At 37.3% G+C, this 16,864-nt stretch overlaps 1 pseudogene; it reads left to right on the forward strand.

Moving 5' to 3' along the window:
* The window catches only part of LOC129644393 (dnaJ homolog subfamily A member 1-like), a 36,474-nt pseudogene extending 20,019 nt beyond the window's left edge, over positions 1–16,455 (forward strand).
* Positions 16,456–16,864: the final 409 nt, after the last annotated feature.

Genomic DNA, 16,864 nt, shown 5'->3' on the forward strand with positions numbered 1-16,864 from the left:
GCCTGCCTTGTTGGGACACCCTCTTCTCATAATCACAAAATATCAGTGTAAGGGTCTCTTCCACAAACAGTAGACAATTCCTAAGCTTCACTGTGACTGGACCATTTCAGGTGATACGCCCACTCTTGAGCAAATTGACCAGGTTTCATCTCCAGGCCCCACCCCTGTAGCCGGAAGTGGTCAGCTTCTCTTAGGCACTTGTGTGTTGTCAGTGAGGGACGCAGCCAGCAGGGGACAGCTATGCAAAGGAAATGGAGGCTGTGTGACCCAGAGTGACAGGAAATGGTATCTGGGAGGCAGAATTCACAATGTTTGCTACACTAGAGACAAACACGAAGAACTCCAAATTTAGTTCTCTTTATTGCATAAGATGTTTTTAGTAAAAAATCTTGACTGTGTCTCAACTGTTCTCTGTAGAAATCTTATGGTCCAAAGGAATTCTGAAACAAAGGTTTTCAAAATCATATTCATTAATTCCATGGCTTGGCTGCTGTATATATCCATGTATTCCTCTGTGTTTGACCTAAACTATAAAGGGGTAAGTATTTTTGATAGTAAGCGTATGTTGGTTTCGTATAATTACTGTCATCTTTTTAGGAACTTTGTTTTACTTCTGTGTATCTGGCGTTACTAGGCAGGTATGTAATAGATGGTTAGGGTCTTCGGATGTGTAGCTGAGTTTATTCTTCATTTATTTACAATCATCCTGTACATATATCTGTTTACAGAGTTCTAATAAGCATTTTACTGTTACAACAGTGAGAATATGATTGACTATTAGTAGTATTAATACCAATGTATTTAATAATTTATAAACTTGTCTAAGAATATTAATACCAGCTGCATAATAGATACTCTATAAATACTTCTTCAAACCATGACATAATTTACTGAAGTATTTCATCTCTTAAACAGTGATTTTTCTCTTTTAATTATTTGGGATTCTATAGAGCAAATTATTGGAATTTCTTAATGTTGTTACATTTAAACAGATTTTCATGATAGACACAAAATAGGTAGGTTTCCTTTTTGCAGTATGACCAAAAAAAAAAGAGCAAAAAGAAAAATATTAATTAGAAAAAGTACACACATACGCATCACCTACAAAGAGCTGCCCCTGGAAACATGTTGGCTTTGGCCTTAATCAATGGTTTTCCACTGAGACCGTATTTCCCTCACCCCCAAACAGCCAGATGGCAGTGTCTCCAGACATTTTTGGTTGTGAAAACTAACGGGAGATGCTACTGTGCTATCTAGTGGGTAGGAGTCAGGGATCCTGCTCAATATTTTTAAGCTCAGAACAGTTCTGACCACAACAAATCATCCATCTGTCATTAGTACCAGTGTCGAGAAACCTGCTTTTGACCTTGTCCATAATTTATTTTTTAAAAATAAAGAGGGACTTCCCTGGCGGTCCAGTGGTTAAGACTTTGCCTTCCAATGCAGGGGGTGCAGGTTCGAACCCTCATCAGGGAACTAAGATCCCACATGCCTTATGAACAAAAAAGCAAAAATATAAAACAGAAGCAATATTGTAACAAATTCAATAAAGATTTAAAAAAAAAAATAAAAAAAATAAAGAAAGCTTCTATGAGAAGTGATAAACCTAAGCTGACCCCAACATAGATTTGAGACCTAAATTCACACTGTAAATGAAAACATTCAATGTAAAGAATGCTCTCTAAGCCATCTCTGTGATAGTTAATTATGTTAAGTAGTAGGACTTTGAAAGAGAAAGACATTGTACTGGCTAGGCTTCTCAGCAATAATCACAGAGGCAAGAAAACATTGGGAACATCTGAAAATATCTAAAGTTTAATTGAATTCAGAGTGTTTACATTTAAATATATATATATTTAAAACACTGGGGAAAAGTGGTATTAACCTAGAATGTATACATGAATAATATATTCATGTATATCAAATGAATGTATTTGGTATTAATAAAATCGACAGGGAAAAAAATTGAGAGGGTTTAACAAAATAATTTAACCCTACTAAAGGAACATTTATAGACATGTCTGAGGTATAAAAACTATTGATGATCAAAGAAAATTCGTGAACAGAAACTTAAAAAGGATAAATTAAATTCAAATAGAAATACGAGCACTATTAGTAAAATGAAATTAATTCTCCAAAGCATAAAGATGGATAGTTAGTAATCCAGTTTTATACATTCCAAGGAACAAGCTTATATAATATGACCTTGTTCTACATGAATAATTTCAAAAACAGCACAATCCACTGCACGTACCTCCTATCCTGAAGCCAGCACTAAGGTCCGTCAGGAAAAACAGAAAATAGCTTTTAAAAACATACAAGTGAAAAGAGAAAGAAGCATCATACGTGCTCATGAACTGCTCTTCTTATAGTGCTTTCAGAGAACTTCCAGAAAGCCTCCTTACAAAATTATGCTGGAAGTATCCCTGCCTCCTGATACCTTTGCATCTGTTTCAGGATGAACAAAACTTTGCTGAAGGACAAGATGAAACAACAGAGAAATGCTCAAAATATGCCATTTAAAACCCTCACTTGGTATTTAATTTGATAATGATAGGGCACCACTTATTTAAAGAACACTTAGCCAAAGTGGAACCTCCCTAACATTTTCACATTCACTTTCTTTATATTGCTGACCATTCTCGGAAATGCAGGCAGCCCTAAGCAATGCTAACACAGCTGTCTTGAGAGCCCAGGTTACCAACAGGAAGGTGCCAGAGTCTCAGGTCTGGAGAAGAAAGCAGGGCAAGTCCCTCTGAGAGATCTTCCTCAGCAGTGACAGCGAAGAGAGGCATCAATACACAATGTGCTTAAGCTTAGAAGAGCATGGATGAGAAAGGCGGGAGAGTACATTACAAAAAAAACACAAACTGCCAGACTTTATTTTTCTGGGCTCCAAAATTACTGCAGATAGTGAGTGTAGCCATGAAATTAAAAGACGCTTACTCCTTGGAAGGAAAGTTATGACCAACCTAGACAGCATATTGAAAAGCAGAGACGTTACTTTGCCAACAAAGGTCCGTCTAGTCAAGGCTATGGTTTTTTCCAGTGGTCATGTATGGATGTGAGGGTTGGGCTGTGAAGAAAGCTGAGCACCGAAGAATTGATGCTTTTGAACTGTAGTGTTGGAGAAGACTCTTGAGAGTCCCTTGGACTGCAAGGAGATCCAACCAGTCCATTCTGAAGGAGATCAGCCCTGGGATTTCTTTGGAAGGAATGATGCTAAAGCAGAAACTCCAGCACTTTGGCCACCTCATGTGAAGAGTTGACTCATTGGAAAAGACTCTGATGCTGGGAGGGATTGGGGGCAGGAGGAGAAGGGGACGACAGAGGATGAGATGGCTGGATGGCATCACCGACTCAATGGACATGAGTCTGGGTGAACTCCGGGAGTTGGTGATGGACAGGGAGGCCTGGCATGCTGCGATTCATGGGGTTGCAAAGAGTCGGACATGACTGAACACTGGATACCCAGCCATCAGAAAATGGTATTTAAGTAGATCCTGAATGGGAAAAGTGAGGAAGACAAGAGTGTTTTGTTTTGTTTTTTTAAAGTGGGGTGCCATTTTCCAGAGCAAACTGTTGTAAGTAAACTGGGAGGATCTTTTGTATCAATTCCCTGTGCCCATTGAGGGAAGGATGGGGCTTATGGAAAAAATAAAATGGAACCAATAAATACCTTCCCTAGAACATTTTTCAAAGACTGAGAATCTATAAATTTCCTATGAAAGAGTAAATTTTCTATTTATATTTTGCATAGAAGAAAACCTTAGGAAAAATGTAAGTTGGTTCTCTGAGAAAACAAAGGCTCTATTTATATCTATTACGATGTGTTATTTTTTTCCCCAATCACCTTACCTAAATATAACTGAATATTCTGAATACAGTAAGTAGATTCCATGAGACTAACATTCTTACACATTTACATTACTCTCAGCTATTTGGGGCTTCCCTTGTGGCTCAACTGATAAAGAATCTGCCTGCCTGGAGACCTGGGTTTATTCCTAGGTTGGAAAGATCCCCTGGAGAAGGGAAAGCCTACCCACTCCAGTATTCTGGCCTGGAGAACTCCATGGACTGTATAGTCCATGGGGTCATAAAGAATCAGACACAACTGAGTGACTTTCACTCATTTAGCTATTTGAGTTTAGTTAGCAGACCCTGAAATTATACACTGTCCAGTGGTTTTCTTTGGGGCTTTTTCTCTCAGTTTTGTGTTCAGTGTTGAGAACATTTTTTTTTTTTCCTCCCAGTATGACAAGTATATTGCAATTCAGTTGGAGTTAAAGTGGATCTATTATCCTAAGATTTAGTTCTGTTATTTAGAGCTTAACCTATTTTATTTTTTTATCTGTCTATAAAGGATATAACACCTACTACAGAGTTGTGAATTGCAACTCTGATTTCTGAAGTACATGCTACTTGACTTTCTGTATAGTAACAGTGGGGGAGAGGCGATGCATGCAGCTCTACCCATCTCTTCTTACTGCTGCTGATGCTGGCCATCTGCTCGCTGTAGATGACTTCTCCTTGTGCTGAATCCCAACCACCCAGTCACTGAAAAATCCATATGCTGGGCTCACCCATTTGCATGTACCTGCCTGTTTCTGTCAACTATGGACTCTCAGGCTCAAAAATATATATATATTCAGTTTTTAACAAGAGAAGTGAAAGAAAATCTTCTATCTTTGCTTTCAGATATGGTTTTCTGCAATTTAACTGAAACCTAAAGGAACTTACACAAATAACTTGGTGTTCTGAACTCTCTTGATACTCTTGAGTATCACTGTGTGTAGTTCTTTTTTTTTAACTACATGATATTCTACATTATATATATATATATCATATCACATCATATTATATATATGATATATAATGTGTATTTCATATATATATATATATATATATATATATATATATATATATACACACACACACACACACACACATAATATTGACCACCTGGATTGCCAGATCTTAATTCCCCATGTTTAGGGATTGAACACACACCCTCAGCAGTAAGAGCACAGACTCTTAACCATTGTATTGGTAGGGAATTCCAGTGTCTTGATTCTTAAATCAGAAGTTGACAAGTGGAAAGGGTTAGTCACTCAGTCTTTTCCAACCCTGAGATCCCTTGGATTGTAGCCCACCAGGGTACTCTGTTCACTGAATTCTCCAGGCACAAATACTGGGGTGGGTAGTCATTCCCTTCTCCAGGGGATCTTCTGAACCCAGGCATTGAACCCGGGTTTGTAAGAAGACTCTTTCCTGTTTGAGCCATCAGGGAAGCTCAGAGGTTGGCAAGCTTTCTGTCAAAAATCATATAATAAATATTTGAGAATTTTCAGCCTTGACTGTCTGTCACAACTACTTATCTCTGCTTTTCAAACAAAAGCAGCCACAGACCACATGTGAATAAATGAAGTGAGGCTGTTTCAATACAATGTTAGCTATGGTCACTGAAATGTCAATTGGCAATTTTAAATCATTTGCACTGGTAACAAACTATTTCTTTAGCCTTTCAAAATTGAGAGTCCCTTGGACTGCAAGGAGATCCAACCAGTCCATCCCAAAGGAGATCAGTCCTGGGTGTTCATTGGAAGGACTGATGCTGAAGCTGAAACTCCAGTACTTTGGCCACCTCATGCGAAGTACTGACTCATTGGAAAAGACCCTGATGCTGGGAGGGATTGGGGGCAGGAGGAAAAGGGAATGACAGAGGATGAGATGGCTGAATGGCATCACTGACTAGATGGACGTGAGTCTGAATGAACTCCGGGAGATGGTGATGGACAGGGAGGCCTGGCGTGCTGAGATTCATGGGGTTGCATAGAGTCGGACATGACTGAGCTACTGAACTGAACTGAATGTAAAAAAAAAAAAAAAAATTGCAAGCCATAGAGAAACAAGCAGTGACCACACTTGGCCTATAGGCTGTAGTTTCTAAACTTCTGCTTTTAAGTCCAGTATCTAAACCTCCAGATCTCTCACTTCTTCCATCAGAAATTTTCCAGTCTACACTTTCCCTTTAAGAACAAGACAAACACACGAAGCATCACTACAATCTGTTTCTACCAGAGAGCACAGGCAACCTTTTGAGTATTAAATATCAATATTTATGTATGTGATATCTCTTTTGGAAACATACCTTCATCCTAGAAACACTGAAGCTCTCTGTACAACCTTCTTCATAAACAATACATCTTATTTCTCTGATTGAATATTTTGAGTATTTTTTTTAAGATGGTAAGAGTCAATTCCGCATTGTGATCAATGCAAGAAACATGCCATTTGCACGTGGCTCTCCAGCAACATCAAAGTAGCCTTAGATTTTTCAACATATACCCAATATGGGTTGAAAATCAATAGAAAATCAGGCCCGTAATGACTCCAAACAACCACACTGCTACTGTACATGCAGCAACAAATTCAAGATCAAAGCTGTTAGAAATTAAGTTCTCTGCTACCACAGCATCATGGCAGTATTTTTCTGGGGAAGCCTGAGGATTACACAATTGCCTTGTCTCAAGATATCTATTTTTTCCCTCTGAATTGCTGACAGGATTATCATTTGTAAATTTGCCATGACTAAATAAACTGTACCTTTAGAAATCAGTGCTTACTCCAATGAACTCTGCAACAAGGAAATCTATAAATAAATGGCTGAAGGTTACTTATAAAAGCAGAATGCAAAGATCACGCTTCTAAATTTTAATCATAAACGTTTTCCCAACATTTCCATCTTTTTTATTATATAATTAATATCCCTGACAGGAAGTAACCATTCTATTTTTCCAATGGTAGAATACTATCATAGACAACTTAAAATCCTTGAGGTTGTACTACCATTCAGTTTCAAAGGATCCAGCTCTCCCAGCACACAATGCATGAATGATACCCAAATCACTAACAGGGCTAGTTACAGATCAACTGCATAGGTGGTCACCCTACTCCAGTACTCTTGCCTGGAAAATCCCATGGACGGAGGAGCCTGGTAGGCTGCAGTCCATGGGGTTGCTAGGAGTTGGACACGACTGAGCGACTTCACTTTCACTTTTCACTTTGATGCATTGGAGAAGGCAATGGTAACCCACTCCAGTGTTCCTGCCTGGAGAATCCCAGGGACGGGGGAGCCTGGTGGGCTGCCGTCTATGGGGTCACACAGAGTCGGACAAGACTGAAGCGACTTAGCAGCAGCAGCATAGGTGGTAAATAATTAAAGAGATAAAAAAATAAATATTTAAAAGCAGGGAAATAGAAAAGTAAATACATTTCCTTTGTCACTTACTCTCCAGTCACTTGAATTCCTGAACAAGCCATACTCTCTCTCATCCTGTCTTTACCCATAAATGCTTACTCAGCTAGGAACATCTTCTCCCTTCATGCAAAGGCTGAACATCTACTGCAAGCCCAAAGGAGTCCAAATGGATTTGACTGATCTCTCCAGGCAATAAAGCACTCCCTGCTGAGTTTCCATACTGTCCCATACATGTTGACTACTAAAGCCCTTACTGTATGGTTGCAATGAGTGTTGTACATGTTGGACTCGAATAGACAAGATTCTTTCACTATATTTGCATCCAAGTCACCTAGAACAGTGTCTGTCAATAAATCCTTAGTGAACACACAGATGAAATTACACAAGCAAAGCAGCAAGAGAGATGAATCTGATGCAGCCCTATCTGAATCTCCAAGCAGCCCTATCTGAATCTCCAAGCGCCACTCTGTGATGCCTCCAGCTCAGTGTCTTCATTGCCAAAGTCAACTGGCAAACTTCTTCGGCGGTAGAAGAAAGGTAGTTTGGAGAGTTACGATAAACATTACCAAGAGTAATTAAAATATTAACAGCATTAATGAGATGATAAGTTACTGTTTGTGTGCTACTCTGCTCCACAGACATTTCACTTTGCTTCCCAGCGTCTGCATGTGAATGAGGGCTCTGCCCTGCATGAACAGCGTGCAACACCACTTACTGCCAGGTCTTTATTCTTTCCCTGTCTCCCCAAATTACTATCCAGCCAACATCAGCAAACAGGTTCTTTCCTAACATTCACACTCTGCTTAAGAAGGAGTTCTTATTCTGTGCTATTCTTGCACTCCTTCCAGTCTAAATCTAGCTCGTCAGGAAATAGGAGTGGAGCAGTTTGTATAATTGTTAGAATGGAATCCATTTCAAATTACTCATCATCCACAAGTACATTATGAAGAGAAAAGATAAAAAGCTAAGCAGAGAGGAAGAAGCGCAGTTATCAATGATGATTCATTTCAGTGTAATACTGAGGACTGGCTTATCTTCTGCTCTTCTGTAAATTACATTTGTGAAAGGCGAAGAATCTTGTTATATTTTACTTAAGTAATATAAGCATGCCTTATACAAGTTAATGAGAATGACATAAAAGGAACAATAAATCGCTTTCTCAATGAAAATGATTATAACTATGTCCAAAGATGTAGCTTTTAAAATGATTAAATAATATTTTCATTTAAAAATAATGTTCACATTTTTATTTTTAACGTCATTGAAGAATCTTATACTCTAATGTAGTTAATATTAAACTGCAAAATAACACCATCTAATGTGTTGGTAGGAAATTTTATTTCATTTTAATGTAGAGGACACATTTTTAATGGCACTCTCAAATTTTTCCATAATGATCCATTCATGAGGCATTGCAAAAATGTAAGTTCCAAAAAGATACCTTGGGTTAATTTAAAAATTGAGTTTTTACTTCAAACATCACTGAAACTATCTGAAACATGCACAGTGTTATTTATAGCTTAAAGTTACTATCATTCCTCTAAAGATTTCAGAGTGAGTGAAGAATTTTTCTTTTAAATATATATTTCAGGTTAATCCATTTAAATTTTATTTAAAGTGATCAACTGAATTATATACATAAAAACTGTAAAATAACTACAAATAAAATTGGAAATTTGTTTACAGGCCATTATTTCCAACACATTTATCAGTTGTGTAATTACCACTCTAGCTATAATTGCAATAAATCATTGTGTCCAGGTAATCTTTATTTAAAAAGTACAGTCAAAGAAATTACTACTCTATTGCCAGCTGTTCCTACTTTATAATAAGATTCATTTCATGTACATTAACATCCCTGATGAAAACAGATGGCAGTAACTCGTTTTAACATTTTTTAAAGTATTAATTATTTCAGTTTAATTTCTGTTGTGTTGTACAATGGGCAGTTTAAAAGGTAACATGTTCAAGCTCAGAATGAATATTTGTAGCTCATTTATAGCAAGACGATAACTGCAATTCTACTGTCATTTAAATTAACTCACTCTGGATCCATCCAAACTCATCATTATTGATGGCTATTGTTATAAAAATTATCTAATAATGCTGTATTTTGCAAAACAAGAAGGAACCCTAATCATCCTTAATAACCAAGCTGAAATATCTTCTGCCACATCTTAAAAGCAAAGCTCTCCACAGAGTCAAATATTAGACACACATGAAATTTGAGACAGTTCTTAGCTATTTACCTTGTTATGATAAAAAAAAAAAAATTCTCCTTGTTTTTGTAGACTACCAAAAAATTGAAAAAAAATATTTCAAGATCTGATGATTTTAAGTTTCTTAGTAAACTAACTGATGACTAATATTTAATATTTATTCAGTAGTTAGTAACTGGGCTAAGTTCTCTGCTTATATTTAACAAACTTCATATTTTATTGAAGATATATAAACTCATGACTAACAATGTGTTGAAAACAAAATCTCAAGAATTGTTTTGGGTTTGGAAAATCTTGTTTTACTTAAATTATTGAAGAAAGATTAATGCCTGAAAACTAGTCTTTAAAATCTCTGTAGCTGAATATCTAATGTTTGAAGTGCATCCATCCACCCACTCATCCGGTATATACTAATGAAGCGTCTATAGTGTGCTATGCATCTTCCTAGCCACTGGAGGCAGTGTGGTTGATAAAATCTGCAATACCTCTGTCCTCATGCAACTTTATATTAGGGGCAAGGTGAATCCTAAACAAATTCACAAGTAAATAAACAACATACACAAGTGAAAATGTTTTCAATATTTTACAATCAGGATATGAGGACCAGAAAGCCCTAGAATAATGGTTGTTATTTTTTTGAAGATCTCACTAATTTCACAAATAAACATTTAGCATCTCTTCAGAATCTATGGAGAAGAACCTGAGACACAGTAAGATATATGCTAATTAAATGGATGAGGCCAAGTCCAAACGGCTGTTCTTCCCTTTGAGAAAAGATTGAAGGTTTCTGTGAAAGAAAATTATTTTGGAAATTTGGGGAAGAGGGGCTTTCATCATTTTTTAAAGAATTTTTCACTTGGCCTGGGCCTTTAAGCTTATTGACCAGTATCTGACTTCTCAGACCATCTCCCATTTTGTTTAATAAATCATATTTTCAAACTAGTGAATGAAAATTAGCCACTGTCCAGTAAGGATATTATGCATTCCAGAATCTTATCAAGGAATGTCTCAGTAATTTCCACAATATTCTTTTTAAGTTACTTGCTATTATTTCCATTGTACAGAGAAGAAAATTTAAATTACAAGAATCTAAGTCATTTTTTCAACATCATATAGTGGTAACCATGTGACAGACGACATTTAAACCCCATCTCTGGTTGATTTCATATATTACAATACACCAAACCTGATCTATTTTATTAGTATCCATCACTTGTGCGTCATCTAGCAGTGATAAAGAAGACAATACACACACACACACACATATAATTAAAATCACATTCTGCCTGGACTCATACTGTGTGAGGCATATGCTATCAAGGTGTCAGGCAAGTGACAGGTCATGATGAGAGCTGCAGCAGGAACTTGATGGGGTGTCAAGTTCTCTACCAGAAAGAGTCAATGGGCCCCCAGCCCAGGTGTATCATGTGCAGTCAGGCTTTATATTGCTCACTGTACATGTTGTCAAGAAGGCAGGATAATTGACCAGATGATGGACTTAACCTGGAGTAAAGAGATCAGAATCCTAGCGCTGTACCTGCTCTCGTCTCACTTCAGCTACGTGACTACCTAGCTTGAGCAATATATAAAAAGAGGGTTGGACTGGATAATCTTGGGAATCTTCCTTTGTGATTAAAATATTTGTGTATATTTGTTAAATATGCCTGTATATAAATGTGTGTATGAAATTTCAATGGTTTTCTTAAAACTGAAAAAAGTGAAGATATTACATGCAAATTATTTTTCTTCCCATATAGTGAAATAAGCTCCTAATAAGGACTCAGTGAATGAACTTGGTTATAATTCTGCTGTAATTTGTACACAGGATTTCATTTAAATCATGATGAAAGCTATGAGAAAAGTTGAAGAAATTAAATGAATATGGAGCAGAAACACCTGAAAAAAGCTTATTAAGAGGCTGGGGTGCTAAAGGAAGTCGGAACATAATTGAAGAACTTTTAATGTGCATTTTATGAGCACATTTGTTCTTGCAGAGGCTCATAAAGCAGAAAACTAGCCAACACCATTTCTTTTGTTCTGAAAAACAGAAAGGATCCAAATATACACTGGGCTATAAATTAATGACCATTGTGGCTAATGTCATAGAAACCATTTACAAGGATCAATTGGAAAACATCTCACATTTTGATTAAGGTAAATACAAGGTATTTCTCAAAACTCACTTTTCTTTGATAATGCCATTTCTGTATTTCTAGCACAAAATAATCACATCACATGAACATTCTCCAAAGTGTATTTGACACTTTCAAGCTTTGAGAGAAATGTTGAATATTTAATGACACTAGTCATTAAATGGAACATGTATTTTCAACATTTGTAATGTTAACTAAATCTTAGTTTGAAAACATGTAGGGAATTTTTTAAAAGTGTCTGCCTACAATGTGGGAGATCCGGGTTCAATCCCTGGGTCGGGAAGATCTCCTGGAGAAGAAAATGGCAGAATTTGTCCCCCAAAAGTTTTTACTGTGGATCATAAAACACTCTAGAAAGTAGCTTGACTATCAGGAAGGTAAATGATTATAAAATGAAGCAATAACATTTTGAACTATTATAAAACTCTTCAAGTTATCTATAAACCAAATAAACAGTAAGATACTTTCTATTTATATTCTGAAGTTAAAGACAAGTAGGGTATTTATCAGGCTTCCCTGGTGGCTCAGAAGGTAAAGAATCTGCCTGCAATGTGAGAGACCCAGGTTCGATCCCTGGGTCAGGAAGATCCCCTGGAAAAAGAAATGGCAACCCACTCCAGTATTCTTGCAGGAGAATTCCATGGACAGAGGGGCCTAGTGAACTACAGTCCATGAGGTTGCAAAGAGTCAGACATCACTGACTAACAAACACACAGGGTAGTTACTGAGCTTCCCAGTGATAAAGAATCTTGTGATAAAGAATCTGTCTACCAATGCAGGAGACATAAGAGACACAGGTTCAATCTATGGGTTAGGAATATCTCCTGGAGGAGAGCATGGAAACCCACTCCATTATTCTTGCCTGGACAATAACTGCCTGAAGAATTCCACGGACAGAGGAGCTTGGTAGGCTACAAGCCAGAGAGTCGCAAAGAGTCGGACATGACTCAGCACACTGAACAGGGTATTTATGATTTTAAGCTTCCTTCTTTGATTCAAGGGTTTCCCTGATAACTCAGTAAAGAATCCACCTGCAATGCAAGAGACCCTGGTTGGATTCCTGTGTCAGGAAGATCCCCTAGGCCACCGACGCCAGTATTCTTGGGCTTATTTTGTGGCTCAGCTGGTAAAGAATCTCCCTGCAATGCAGGAGACCTGGGTTCAATCCCTGGGTTGGGATTCAAAACATAGAGTTTAAGTGTCAGAAAAATATCCTTTTAAGAGGAAGACTTTATACAACAGTATTAAAAAGACATGATTTCCAATATTAATGAAAATAATCAACTAAAAAAGGATGCACATAAAGGAAAGAGAAACTCACATCCTCAAACAGCTTGAATATAAGTATATAAAAGTTTATTAAATCATATGTTGAACATAAATATTAATAATTAAGAAATCTACTGATATTGACCAAGCAAAAAATCATTTCAAGAAAAATAAAAATTTTAGGTTTTCAAGAGTTACTGCTATAAGTTTTACATTATGTATTCTCTTTCAAGTCAAATCAGTTTTAAGAAATATATGTGTTCATGACAACTTCTGGCAGCCACAGGAGAAAAGCAAAATCAAGACCCGACAATCACTATTTTCAGTCTGACCTTACAAAAACTTTCTAAAGTAATCTGGATATTTGTTCCAAAAGGAGTTTAACATGTGAGAGCAAAGATAACTATACAAAGGTCTAATGAGAGTATACTTTATCCTTCTATTCCAAATGAAAATGAACAATCTCAATAGCTATGGATTTTCCAGATGCAAATGAGACCAGTACCACCTATCTCCTTTATCCCCGGTTTCCCCACCCTGAGAAGGCCTCATAGACCAAGGGTTAATAGAAGAGGTATTTAAATTGCTTTCATTTGGGAGAAATCTTTTCTAAATTAATAATGACACTTCAAAAAAGTGCACAATCTACTTCATGAAACCTGGTGGTAGGTTTCCTTACGTAACAACAGAGACCCTGCAGATGTGTTTTAACTTTGTGTTTTCAGACGGGAAGATGATGCTGTGCCTATCCAGGAAGTCTAGAATAATCTCAAGGGTCCTTGTAACAGATACAAGGAAGCCACGAGTCAGGCCAGTGGTGCCACTGAAGCAGAAGAGGGAGGGGAGCTGTGGGACCAGGAGCCAAGAAACAAAGGCAGCATCTCTGGGGTGGCCAGAAGTTCATTTGGATTTTTCTGTTACATCATATGGAAAAAAAAAACCTGAAGGAGCCTTTTGGTCAATCCTATAGATTCTAGAAATGGCATGGAAATGAATTCTTCCCTGGAGTCTCCATGAGAAAATCAGATCTCCCTATCATCTTGGACTTGTGGTCTCGAGAACTATAAGATAATAAATCTGAGGTGTTGTAAGCCATTGACTGCTGTTATTTCGTTACAGCAGCCATCAGAAACTAATATTTAAACTGCCTATGTGGCAAACGAAACCCAAACTGGGTAATTTGGATTCTAGTTTCTTCATACCTGTTTTCATATTTAGTCTATGCTACAATATCCCTGATTTCCCTGGTGGCTCAGACTGTAAAGTGTCTGCCTACAAAGCAGGAGACCCAGGTTCAATCTCTGGGTCAGGAAGATCTCCTGGAGAAGAAAATGGCAACCCACTCCAGTATCCTTGCCTGGAAAATCCCATGGACGGAGGAGCCTGGTAGGCTACAGTCCATGGGGTCGCAAAGAGTCGGACATGACTGAGTGACTTCACTTTCTTCACTTCACAATATTCCCACATGATGACTTGTGCCATAAAGACAACTGAGCGATAATAAGTAAACTGTAAATGAAATACTTATTTTTCATTTCATGATTAAAATAGCAAGTGCCTACTAATTATGTTTTTGCTTACAGCCAGTGAAGGTTAAAAGACACTTCAGTCTATCGTATGAAAACAGTTGTCAAAGAGTACCTTCTTTGAATTTACGGAAAGCTGGCTTTAATGGGTTTTGATTATACTAACTTATTAAATCCAGTAAAGAAAAATAGTCATTTGCTATTTTTATCGCAGAAATGCTCGGTGAGAGTTATACTTTCAAATACAATATACAAAGAATGAATTTTTAAGTGCTCTTAGGCTCAGCCAATTCCTTAATAATGTTGAAGAACAGGTAGCACTGACAGAGATAAATCTTGTATAAGCAAAAATAATTCAGGACAGCACATATGTTAAAGATTTAAATAAACAGCCTAAGTGTCCGTTGCATGTTGGCATGCCAGGCTCAGGACTGGACACAAAGATGAGCGAAACATGGTCTTTTTTTTTTTCTTGGTATTCACATGGTCATAGAGGAGCCTCCAGATAAGGTAATAGAATATCTATTAGAAGCACCAGTTGTTAGAGCTTTTCCAAGGGAGGCTTATGCAGAAGGTAAAATGAAGAAAATGCAGGAACTATTATAAATAAAAAGTCTGGTGCAGGAGAAACCTCTCCGCTCATGAACTTTTCCCTGACTCCGAACCAGAAGTCAGCTGTGCCGCATTGGAATTTCTGCCAAAGTTAGCTGCTGTGACTTCAGAACACACAGGCAACGCAAGCTGCAGTACAACATGTTGTCTATTCTCTGCCCTCATCCAGATAGTAGGTGCTTGGAGAATGGGGATTTTCATTTTGTTTAAAGGTTAAGAAGTTCCACACGATTTGAGGGTCATGTTTTGCCAGTATAATTTTTTCAACACCTATTTTCGTAATTTATATTTACCCTTATCAGTGGTAACAAATGCATCTGCTGCTAAGATGCTTCAGTCGTGTCCGACTCTGTGCGACCCCATAGACGGCAGCCCACCAGGCTCCCCTGTCCCTGGGATTCTCCAGGCAAGAATACCAGAGTGGGTTGCCATTTTCTTCTCCAATGCATGAAAGTGAAAAGCATCTAGTTGTCACAAAAAGAAAGAGTGATTATGAAATATTCCAGTATTAAAGCCATGGCAAAGAAAGGTTGTCTTGAACTTTGCTACTTTTTTGGTGTACATTTTAGAATCAACAAGGAATAAGTCTCTGTAATGTTTCCACAGACACAGAATGTGCAAATGCTGCATGACTGCATAAACCAGGATTGTTGAATAGTTCAATTATATATGTTTCTTCCCTTTGAGTCATCTACAAGCTGAAAGAAGTATATATTATTTTATAAATCCAAATTGCATTTTAGGGGTAATACCTTAGATACTTATCAGTTACATTAATGAAAATATTAGCTCAAGCAGTTAAAAATTCTGGTATATAAAATTAGCTCTGGAAAGGTTCATTCTTTTATTGTTACCATTATTTTTTCACCACGATTCCTTGATTGTTTGAGCATAAAATTTCAGTAACCTTTATAACAACAACAGTAGGTTTGCACTAGGTAATCAGCCAATTTAGATATGCTAATATGGATTGTTAACATTAAGAAATACTTCAAATCTAATTGTGTCACTGGGATGTCACATTCTTATTTTCAGGGGTTTAACTAGACTGATTTGTTCTGCTTTCAGACACAAGCAGAAAATGTCAGGTTTCCAATTCAGCAGACTACAAATAAATATCAGCATGTGTACGTGTGCACGCACACATACAGACTCAACTGGAGGATTATTTTTTTTTCTAGATGAACTCTAGAAAACACAGCCTAAAGATGACTGGTTTCTGATGCTAATGGCTGTTCTGCAGGTATCATATCCTTCTGGGTCCAGGCAGCTATGACAGAAGAGGTGCTACTTCCATAATCGGCTCTGGCATGAGGGATGCACGGCTGGTAGATGATGTGGAAAAATATGGACCAGACATTTCATCCATAATTGATTACAAACCTAATGTATTATTCCCAAAACCGCAACTCTAGTCATAGCTCATACTTGTTAAACTATTTTTTTTCCTGTTGCTATTTTGCTCTTCATGGAGCATTTCCATGACTTTTTAAAATTAAACTATTAAACTAAGACAAAGACCTCCTGTAGTGGCTGGAGCTGCTGAGTGCCTATTAGATGACAGGTTTCCCTGAAATACCAACCTCTGTAAACCACACACGAATAATCCAATATCCACTGGAGGATTTAAAATATTAAAAGATCCAGTTTTACTTGGAACCGCATGGGATTCTTTTTTTCCTTCATGGATACAAACATATTAACCTTTGAAGACAGTAGATGAATTACTGCATTTGGACTATGAAAAATATGTATCTGCTAAAATGCCAAATCGCTTTTTTATTCTAGTTTTTGCACTTGGCTATGTAATGTTTAACAATCTTT

Source organism: Bubalus kerabau, chromosome 2 (assembly GCF_029407905.1).
Source record: "Bubalus kerabau isolate K-KA32 ecotype Philippines breed swamp buffalo chromosome 2, PCC_UOA_SB_1v2, whole genome shotgun sequence".
Taxonomy (NCBI): domain Eukaryota; kingdom Metazoa; phylum Chordata; class Mammalia; order Artiodactyla; family Bovidae; genus Bubalus; species Bubalus kerabau.